The following is a 10,655-nucleotide window of genomic DNA, read 5'->3' on the forward strand; positions in this document are numbered from 1 at the left end:
CCACCACCATCACCCCACCCAATACCCCATCAAGGTATTGCAGTCACTGCCTGCTTGCCTGTGATGCTAGATCCTTCTTTAATTCAAGGGTTTCCTGCTGTTCACAGATGGCAAGATTACACCAACAGCCATCAGAACAGCCACACTGCTTTTGTCCCCACAGGAATGTGGGACCACCACAACCAGTCTAAGTCCTGGCAAAAATCAAGATGGGGTGGGCCCAGAGAGATTATGTCTACCCAACTGGAAGCTCTGACCACCATACTTGCACATGAAATGGCTCCATCTCTGCTCTTTTGTGTGTTGGTGTCATCATTTTGGCCTCATCCTGATGCAAACTCATGCTAATCCTTTTTGATGGAAGTGGCTCTTTCACACAATTTCTAATAGTTTTTTTTGTTGTTGTTCACAATGCTGGTATCAACACTGGCATCATCAGTGTAATCCCAGGTGTGTGGGAACACGACCAAGTGTGGAGGAAAGCGACTGACACAACCATATCACACCTCACCAGACTCAGCAAGAGCCCACTGGACTCACCTGGGCACCTGCTCAACTATACATGAGCAGGTTGACCTGTCAGTGCTTCCATGATGAGGTAAAATTGCTTTGGTAGGCTGGAGTAGGCCCCCATCTCTCCAGTTCATTGTCCCTGCTCATACTGGGGTATTTCCATGCTGAAATAGGATGGCAGGAAGGTGACATGGAGAGCTCTGCCCAAACCAAGGTGAAAATGCACCTCGATGAAATGCAAGCAAGATCCTGCTGATAACTGCAGAGTGGTGCCTGAATTAACATCCCCTGCTTTTCTGCATAGCTTTTACATAATAATTCTCAAGCACCACGATCTGGCTCCTAGACATATGCCCCTTAGCATGCCTTAAGGCAGACTCCAGCCTATGGAGTCTGTCATTCCTCTGAGATAATTTGGAGAGGTGAACAAAACTCCCATTGACTTGGATGGTGTGCAAAATGGGGGTTCAGCATTGCAAATCCACATTAGTGTTATCAAAGGAGCTGATGGCCTGTTGCAAACAGAGCCAAAAAGGAAGTTAACCCATCAGTGAAGAAAAAAGATTTCAGTCTAAACCATTCAGTGGGTATGAATAGGCAGCTGTTGAAACAGAAGTCATCGTTTGAGCTTGTTGAAATACTGGCATGGAGTTTTTTTGCATCTGTCCTCCACCAAGCTGCTCTCCTTGCCAAGGGTTGAAATGATGCATATCAGGGTGCCAGGATAGCCATGCCTAAATCAATCCCCTAACTTGTGTGCATCAGCCCAATTCCTCTATGAAGCCATACGCATCAACCCAAATCTCCCATAAACCTGCATGCAGAGGCTCACAATTAGCCACATAAAACATCTGTGTCATTAACTGACAGCACACGGGTGCTGCCTGACAGATGCCAGCACTAACAGTTTCCCTACAGGCTCAAAGAACTGCTGTTACACAGAGTGAACCAAGACTAGCACTTTGAAAGTGGAAGGTGGGATGCATGACTTCCTCAATGAATCATAGAATTCTTAAGGTTGGAAAAGATGGCTAAGATCATGTAGTCCAGCCTCAATCCATCCCCACCATGCCCACTAACCATGTCCCTCAGTGCTACATCTACTCTTTTCTTGAACACCTCCATGGATGGTGTCTCCACCACCTCCCTGGGCAGCCTGCTCCAATGCATCACCACTCTTCCTTAGAAGTAATTTTTCCTAATATCCAATCTGAGACCCTCATCTCCCTTTGGTGACCTGATGGCCCAACTTTGCTTGCTACTGCTTTTGAAGGATTCACTCTCTTTGTCTACAGCTTGGAGGACCACCTCCATAAGCTCTACAGGTATGGAGAACCATCTCACACACATAACTAGGAGACACAAAATCTAAGCAAGACAACGTGGATCCCTCCCAAATTGTCATATTAACTGCAAATACACACATATGCACCCAAATCCACCTTGGCTTTCAGATGCAGTGTTTCACAGGCATTTCCCTGGGAATTTCCCAGCTGCTGCCCTACTCTGTATTGTAGTGGCATCAGTTACTCTGCAGCTGTAAGATGTGTATGGCAATTATTAGTAATTGTATTCACTTACTCCATATAAAAATATCAGCACAGTTACATGAATGATTTGTGTAATGATATATTTGCTGTTATTAGGACCTAATATGTTATGCCTGTAATTACATACTATGCCCCATATAATAGGCCTGGAATTGCTGTGTAAATTTTGGGTAATTATAGAAAACTATGCTACAAACAGGTCCCGCTGGACCAAGTCACACATTCACTACCAGGAAATAACATTTATTAAAGGTTCTACAATAGCAAACCAATATGAAAGCCAAAAACTTTCTGAGTATACAGCAGTGATGATGAGAAAAGAAAGATCATGGCAATACGTGAGAGAGAAAAATAAACAACACAGAGGAACAAGAGAACATGGAATCATTAAGGTTGGAAAAGACCGCTAAGATCACTCAGTCCAACCATCAACTCATCAGCCCCATGCCCACTAAACCACACCCCCCAAAGCCACAAGGATCAGCCCAGGTAGCCTATCCTTTGGGTATGTTTCTCCCAACTCCATTTTAGGCTCTATAAAGGAATCCTCTAAGCAATACCACGTCTCACTTCAGCTTCAAGCTCACTCAGATGCAACCGCTCCAAGTGACGTGGAAGCAGTGTTCATCATTTATAAAACAAGCAAGTTATAATGCTGCATGTAGATTAAAAGTCTGCCAGAGGTCATTACAGCTTACTGCATAGTCAGGCTTTTCTAAATCGCCTGGAAACATTGACATTGATTAAAATTTATCCCCTCCTTCCCAGATGCAAGAGCTTTTCCAGATTTCAGCAGGCTTCCTTTTTTGCAAATCTGATCCTTCCCCTCCTTGCTGCAGTATCTGCACATCTTCTGTCAAAAATCAATAGCAATAGCACAGTCCCTCATGGGTTTCTTGAAGTCATGAGCTGTTCTCCCAAGGATGGGTCCGGATAGGAAGAAATGAGATCAGCCACTTTTATGGCTGGGTGAATAGTTATGAGCTTTGAGAGCTTTCTCATGGTTGTGAGCCTCAGAACAACTTCTGATTATATTAATTTCACTGCAACCTTCCAGCTTCATCATCTACGCTGCCAACTACTATTAAGGTTCCATTAAAAGCCAATGAAACACGGGGCTTTTTACAATACCCAAGACAGAATGATTTCCCTTTCTGGATACAGTAAAAATTTTCAGCCAAAAATACATCCTTTTGGTTAAAAAGAAAAAAAAAAAAAAAGAGAGACAATTTCAAGCGGATCAAAATATTTCATAAAGTCTCGTCAGGCTGTCTCAGCCAGAAAAAACAACCGAGAAAAGGCTAATTTTCAAAGCAAAACATTGATTTTTCCTTTCTGCCTATCATAATTACATTTGTTTCCACTTGCGTATGGAAAGCCCTTGATATCAGGCAATATTTCAGTTTGCACAGGATGAAGAGTTTTGTTCAGATCAAAACATTTTCTACAGCACTTCGTCACTGGTAGATGTTCAGTAATTGAATTTTCTTGTTATTAATTGTACCTTTTACTTCAAGTAGGGTTCAAGTAACATCTCTTTGCTTAAAGTGTAGCTAAGTTTAGCAAAAGAGAGAAGGATGAAGCCCTCAGAAACTATCAGCTGAATCCAAGCAAATTGTGATTAAAATGCGTAATAAAAAGTGAGGGCTGGGGGGGAGGATAAAATTGAACCCTGGTTACACATACAATAAATTTGCTCACTACACTGTCTAAAAGCTTTAACCCACAATATGTCAATAACTAAAACTTGTGGCTTTTCACATCAGTGTTGAAGCAAACAAGTCTAATTTGGGAATATCTGTGTGTGTGCTTAGTTCCACTGAAGTTCATGGCCCTTCTCGTACTATCAGGTAAATCGCTTGGTGCCCTGGTGACACAGTGTCAGGAATGGATTTTGTGTAGTGATGGGTTGTGTAGCTTCAAATATAGGGAAATGTGGGTAAAATTAAGTTCCTTTCTGTATGAACATTTCTTCCCATTTGATACTTTCACTTACAGAGATAGAATCATAGAATTAAAGAATGGCTTGTGTTGGAAAGGTTCCCAAGGATCACCAAGTTCCAAACCCCTGCAGATGAACAGGGCTTGCCCATCCCATGTACATAAGTGTATGTAAAACACAGGGTTAAATATAAGGGCTTTGCAACAGAGAAGAAGATCTCACTGTTCTATCCTTTTCCATAATATCCATTATAATAGTACATAACTCAAGAACTAGACCCTGAATCTTGCCTGGGGCTGCTGTGGGAATGAAAGCCAGGGAGGTTTTTTAGAAGAAGCAGCCTCAGAGGGCTGAAAGTGGGACCAGCTGGTATTATCCTCAGACAGGCAAGAGCCCCTGATTGAAGAGCAGCACTGCAGGGTCCCGAGCAACCAGGGCTCACCTGGGGATAGGTGTGATGGGCTACGATCCCCACCTCATCAACAGGACGTGTTGGAGCAAACGCTGGGCTGAAAAAGCATTGAGTGCTGTCTGCTAAAGTGATGCACAAAAACAGAATCATAGAACCATTAAGGTTGGAAAAAGACCAATAAGATCAACTAGTTCTAGTGTCAACCCAATCCCACCATGCCCACTAAAACCATGTCCCCAAGTGCCATATCTCCACATTTATGGAATATTTCCAGAGATGGTGACTTTCCTGGGCAGCCTGTTCCAATGCTTGGCCACTCTTTTGGAAAATAATTTTTCCTAATATCTAGCTTGAACCTCCCCTGAGATGGCCAGAAGATGGACTTGAGAGAGAGCTAAATGAAGATAGGGGGTAAATAGCTTCATTTTGGAATCTTCTAACTTATCAGTGCTGAAGTTTGCAGTCTCAAAGTGGTTTATATAAATACACCACCTACGTGTTCCAGCACTGATCTGAGATTTACAGACTGCACTTTTACATATGTACAATTCAAACTGATTGCCATGAATCTCACATGAAATGATAATGATTAACTACCAATAGCACTGCAGGAATTGGAAAACAAAAAGGAAAGGGAAAGGAAAAGGGAAGGGGAAAGGGAAAAGAGAGGGGGAAAGCAGAAGGGGAAGGGAAGGCAAAGGAAAGGCAAGGAAAACGCTCATGACTAATAAAAACTGATGTTGACTGTCAGGAAAATGATCCTTCTGCTAGAATTAGATATAGGAGCCAAAAACATTGTTCTGAGTGTTTCTGTGGAGCATATGCTTGATATACTCGCAAGAAACTCTTCTACATCAAGTCTTTGTAATTGCACAGATATGGAAAATAAGGTTGAAATCATAAAGGTTTCCATTTCCTCTGGTAGCTAATCAGCCCAGTCTGCATTTATGTACAAGCAGAGAGCTGTCTCCATCCCTGCATCCCTAGGATGCAGCCCTAGGTGCAATGAGCTGACATTTCCCTAATGAATCAAACTATTTGCTTCAGAATTACAAGATGTGGGGCCAATATTTTCAAAAGCTGCCTTTAAAGCTCTGGCAGCAATTTAGTGTGGTCATGTTTCTGAGTGTGAAGTTCTTCATGTGTGAATGCTTGCACTCAGGATTTATTTACTTGGACTGCACTCACACCCATGAGGGGATTGTGGCCATGAACCTTAAGTTTTCCATAGCTATCTGTTGGATGGGAGAAAAGGTTTAAAGGGCTAGAAAACAGGTAATAACTGATTTGCAGATCCAAGATGGTGTTTAGGACTGTAGAGCAAGGAGTGAGTTAGAGAAAAGGAAAACTGAGATGTTCAAAGCCAGGTTGGATGGGGCCCCGGGCAGCCTGATCTACTAAGGGACGATCAGCTCTTGGCAGGGAGTTGGAACTGGATGGGCTTTAATGTTCCTTCCAAACCAAGCCATTCTATGATTCTATGATTTTCACATTTACATGAAGCAAGCCCAGCAATTTTGCTACATTCCCTGCAGTCTTCCATTCCTTGCTAGGAGAATGTGGAGCACGGTTCACAGGTCCCAGGGGTGACCTCAGATCCAGCCATTTCACAGCAGTATCCAAAATCCAAGGCTAATTAGTCCTCGTGGGAGGACAATGGTGCTGCAATGCTCACAAGGGTGAATGGGGACCTGCCCCATGGGTGCACTGAGCCTGCACTTCATCTGCTATCTTCTGTGCTGGGAAGGGGCATGGCTCAGCCTCAGTGTGATTTTAGCACTGTGTTTGCAATTTTGGGTTATTAGCGACGTGTCTCAGGTGCACAGGACAGAACTGCATTGTGCACACCGAAAGTGCAAAACAGAAAAACGCCGCAGAACTGCCCCAGCTTTCTTCCATCCCTACTTTACTTTTCTAGTTTTTAAATAAATATTATATTATATTAAAAATAATAATAATAAAGTAGCTTTTGCAGAGAAAAGTTCTTGCTCGGGAAGCATGAAATTAAAAGCTCTCAAGCGTGAATTTGCCCAGCTCCACACCGCGTGCACCTCGCCAGCCCCGCAAAAGGCTGGCAGCTTGCTAATTCCCTCCATGGCCTCATCCTGCAAACATGCAGCCTTGCGAGTGAGGCTTACTCATGGAAACGCTATGCCTGCATTCCAGCAGTGAGCGGCTTGAGAGGAACCTGCTCATGGGCACCCGGGGACACAGCTGGCACTGCCGAGCCGCCAGCCTGGCACCTTTCAGAGGGCTCCAGCAGAGCAGCGAGCTCAGCCCTGAGCTCTGATCCCATGTGCTCTGAAGGACACCCTCTGGCCATGCCTGAGGCCACACTCACATGTTTTCAGACAACAGAAACATGGAATCATAGAATAACAGAATCATTAAGGTTGGGAAAGACCATTAAGATTATCTAGTCCAACTATCAACCCATATACACCATACCCACTAACCGTGCTCCTGAAAGTAAATGGTTTTCAAGCAGCTCTCAGCAGATTGCTGAAATACACGCAGGAGTTTTGCTGAAGCCAGCTTTCCTCTGTGTCCATCTTTGTGTTGTGCTTGCTGTCTTTCACTTTGGAAAACTGAGATGCTGCATGTTCCTAAGCCCCCTCCAACAGCCTTCAGGCTCTCGAGGTGAAGAGTGGGACACAGAAATATCTCCTGCTAATCATAGCAGTGCCTTGTATGCTTGCAAAGCTGCAAAATGGTTCATCTGGAAGACTTATGAGAAGTGGCTGAGGGAACTGGGATTGTTTACTCTGGAGAAGAGGAGACTCAGGGGAGACTTCATAGCTCCCTGCAGCTCCTTGAAAAGAGGCTGTAGCAATGTGGAAGTCAGCCTCTTCTCACAGGTAACAGCAATAGAATGAGAGAGAACGGTCTTAAGATGCACCAGGAGAGGTTCAGGTTGGATATTAAGAAAAATTTCCTCTCAGGAAGAGTGGTGATACATTGGCACAGGCTGCCCAGGGAGGTGGTGGAGTCACCATCCCTGAAGATGTTCAAAAACTCTGGAGATGTAGCACTGAGAGACATAGGTCAGTGGGCATGGTAGGGATGGGTTGATGGTTGGACTGTATGGTCTTAGTGGTCTTTTCCAACCTTAAGAATTCTATAGTTCCATGATCTGCTTCTCAGCTTCATGTGCCAGACACTATAAGGCAAGCTTGTCCCTGAGTCACAGACCACACATTGTGGGACCATGTGGGGTCTTAGAAACTGCATCACCTCTCAAGGCACCCAGCTCAGGTGATCCCCATAGGATGCTGTAATCACATGCTGTGCCTCACAACCCTCCATTCCTGCCAACATTCCCAAAGAGCAGCATCCCCTCTGCTGCTGGGTGGTTCTGTGTGTCACATCATATTCTGGAAGAGAAGAAAATGCACAGTGTGCTCTTCTCTTAGAGATGGGACAACAAAAGTTGTTTGCTTGCTTTCAAACCTCATCAGCTTTAGAAATTTAGTCCCTCCCGCAGACAAATCCTGCTGGGATTGAGGTTTGTCTCCATCATGGCAGAGCCACCCAGGACATCAGAAATCCCCCAAGGACCGCAGTGCTTTTGTAAATCTTCGGGAAGTGCCTGCTGTGAACCCCCAAGTAGCCCCAGCCACATCGGTAATGCAGCGCCTACATGCACCTAATGCTTTCCAGACTCCTTTGGTTTGACTGATGCATGTTTTGACATCTCAGAGAAAACATTTTGCAAGATGCACAGTCAAAGGCTCTTTCAAGCTGAGATGTCCGTGAAAAGCTGCACGAGCACTCCAAGGCTCAGTGCCTCTCTCTGCCAGCTGCTCTAATGAAAGCTCCCTGTGCAGACGAGAGGACAAAGCAGAGAATGATACATTCCTTTAAATAGCATCCTAGCTGGCTTAGCGAGCCCAGGAACATTTTAACTCACTTATAATTATCCTGTGGTTCAAACCCATTTTTCTGTTCTGAGCACCAAGAGATGGGAAATCTTTAACATGACATTAGCTCATACACAACTGCCCAGAGAGCACCTGTGTTTGTGTCCTTACCAAGCAATACTGCACGCTGCACAGGGCCTACTCCACAATGTGCTGCTCGGGACTTAATTACTTGAAGCAATTGGCACTGAGGTCAGCAGAGGAGGTTTTATTCAGGCAGGGCCTGATCTCAGTGCAGTGATGGCTTCCATAACACATAGTGCTGGCCAGAAAATTCTCACGAGCGTCTTCCATGTGACGTTTTTCCAGAGGCAAAGCCAGCTACAGAGGGCCATGCATGTTCTGTCCTTCAGCCCAATGCAACTGTCTGTGAACCAGGTCGGGGAAGGACTCAAACACTTGGGGCCAAAGTGGGGGAACTGAAATAATTGAAATTTTAACTGAAATAATTGAAATTTTAAACTTAGTTGGAGCCTATGTGCAGCATGACCCATAAGGAATTGTTTTGGCATGGCAGCAGGACAGCAAATTGGCAGGAAAAAGGCTGGGGCTCAAGAGCATTGGGAATCACAGAATGGCTTAGGTTGGAAGGGACCTTAAAGCCCATCCAGTGCCAACTCCCTGACGTGGGCTAGTTGCCACTCACCAGAACAGGCTGCCCACAGCCCCATCCAACCCAGCCTTGATTGCCCCCAAGGATGGTGCATATCCCTTAAAGCAACTTCACTCCAGGAAGAACTTGAATAGAGGGCTTTCCCTGGGATGCTTGGAAGAAGCAATGCTAGGACAATGCTGAGAGTTTCAGGGTTTCTGTACAGGAAGAGTTATTTCAAATAATTCCCTGTCTCTCACTCCATAAGAGATTTTGAATGAAAACTTTAGATTCACGAGCAACAAGACTCCAGCTTAAATTTATAAAAGAAAAAGAAAAAAATTGTTTAGGGAAAAATATCAAAATATCTTCCCCATTTGGCGTCAAATGCGTCAATGGCGTCAAAAAGCAGTAAAATAAGTGTCCCATGTTTTCCAGTTTAGGAACGATCTCTAAATTTTTTCTGGTATCATTTTTCCTGACAAAGGAAGTATGTTTTCCTTTCTGCACCTCTACAAAAGACATCTTAAAGAACCCATCTTGCCATGGTCTTATTTGTATCCTAGTCTACAAGGTTTACATCCCATAGGTCTATAAGGAATACATTCAAGTTAATCATAAATTATTAGAAAAAAATTGCATCTTTACAAACCTGCCAGCCACTGTGTGACAAGTGGATAGATAGCATGTGCTTCACTTAGTTGGGAAGATCACAGAATCATAAAATCACTAATGTTGGAAAGACCACTAAGATCATTTAACCCAACCACCGACCCATCCCCAATATATCACTGAACCATGTCATTTAATGCAACATCTCCACTTTTCCTGAAAACCCCCAGGGTTGGTGACTCCACCACCTCCCCAGGCAGCTTGATCTGATTTTTCTGTAAGTCTTTAACTTGACAGAAAAAAAAAATCCTTATATTCACTTCTCAAGGAGAAACGTGGGCCAAAATCTCCTTTCCCTGATTTATTTCCAGAGTTTGGGAATGGGTTAATTTGCACTGAGGAACCATTTTTTGGGGGTTCCTTAGGCCCACAGCACAACTCACTTTGATAGAAACCCATCTCTATGGAGTACAAAGAGAGGCCACTGAAACAGCTTTTCACAGAGCTGCTTCCACACCCCAGCTGCAGCCATGCTAAAAAGGACTCTGGGTTTTAATCAGAATATTTCAGCTCTTCTGATGACAGTGAGGACAGGTGGCATTTCTCCACTTTCCAAACTGGAATTGCAGCAGCCACAGCTTTCTGCTTTGTAAAGCAGTCCTGTCACTTTTCAATAGGGTGAGAATGGTGTTGGACCACCAGCAGAGCACAATGAGGACTGGGACATGCTGGCAGCACACTGCCTCCAGGTTCTCCACATCCTACAGCACTACAGAAAGCTGTGTCCAGCACACACTGCCACGAAGGCAATGTCAGCACCAAGCATGGACCTCACTTACAGATGTCTGCAGTGACAGCAGTGGGCACAGTGCCTTTGGCTTTCTTTTCTGAATATGCCTGTGTCAAAATCCATATCCAGAGGAACTCTGTGCTTGAGAATAAGTTATGCTGGAAGCTTGATGAAGGCTCGTGGAGAGATGCAAACAAGCTAGATTAGGTACCAAGTGTTATGACTATTCCTGTCTCATTCCCACAAATTACAGACAGATCACAACTGTGTAGCTTCAAGTAGCACAGAAAGCTTCCATTCATCCCAGTTCTTCCAGATCTTTCC

This window comes from Lagopus leucura, unplaced genomic scaffold (assembly GCF_019238085.1).
Source record: "Lagopus leucura isolate 7727_CA_CO unplaced genomic scaffold, USGS_WTPT01 Super-Scaffold_100004, whole genome shotgun sequence".
Classification (NCBI taxonomy): domain Eukaryota; kingdom Metazoa; phylum Chordata; class Aves; order Galliformes; family Phasianidae; genus Lagopus; species Lagopus leucura.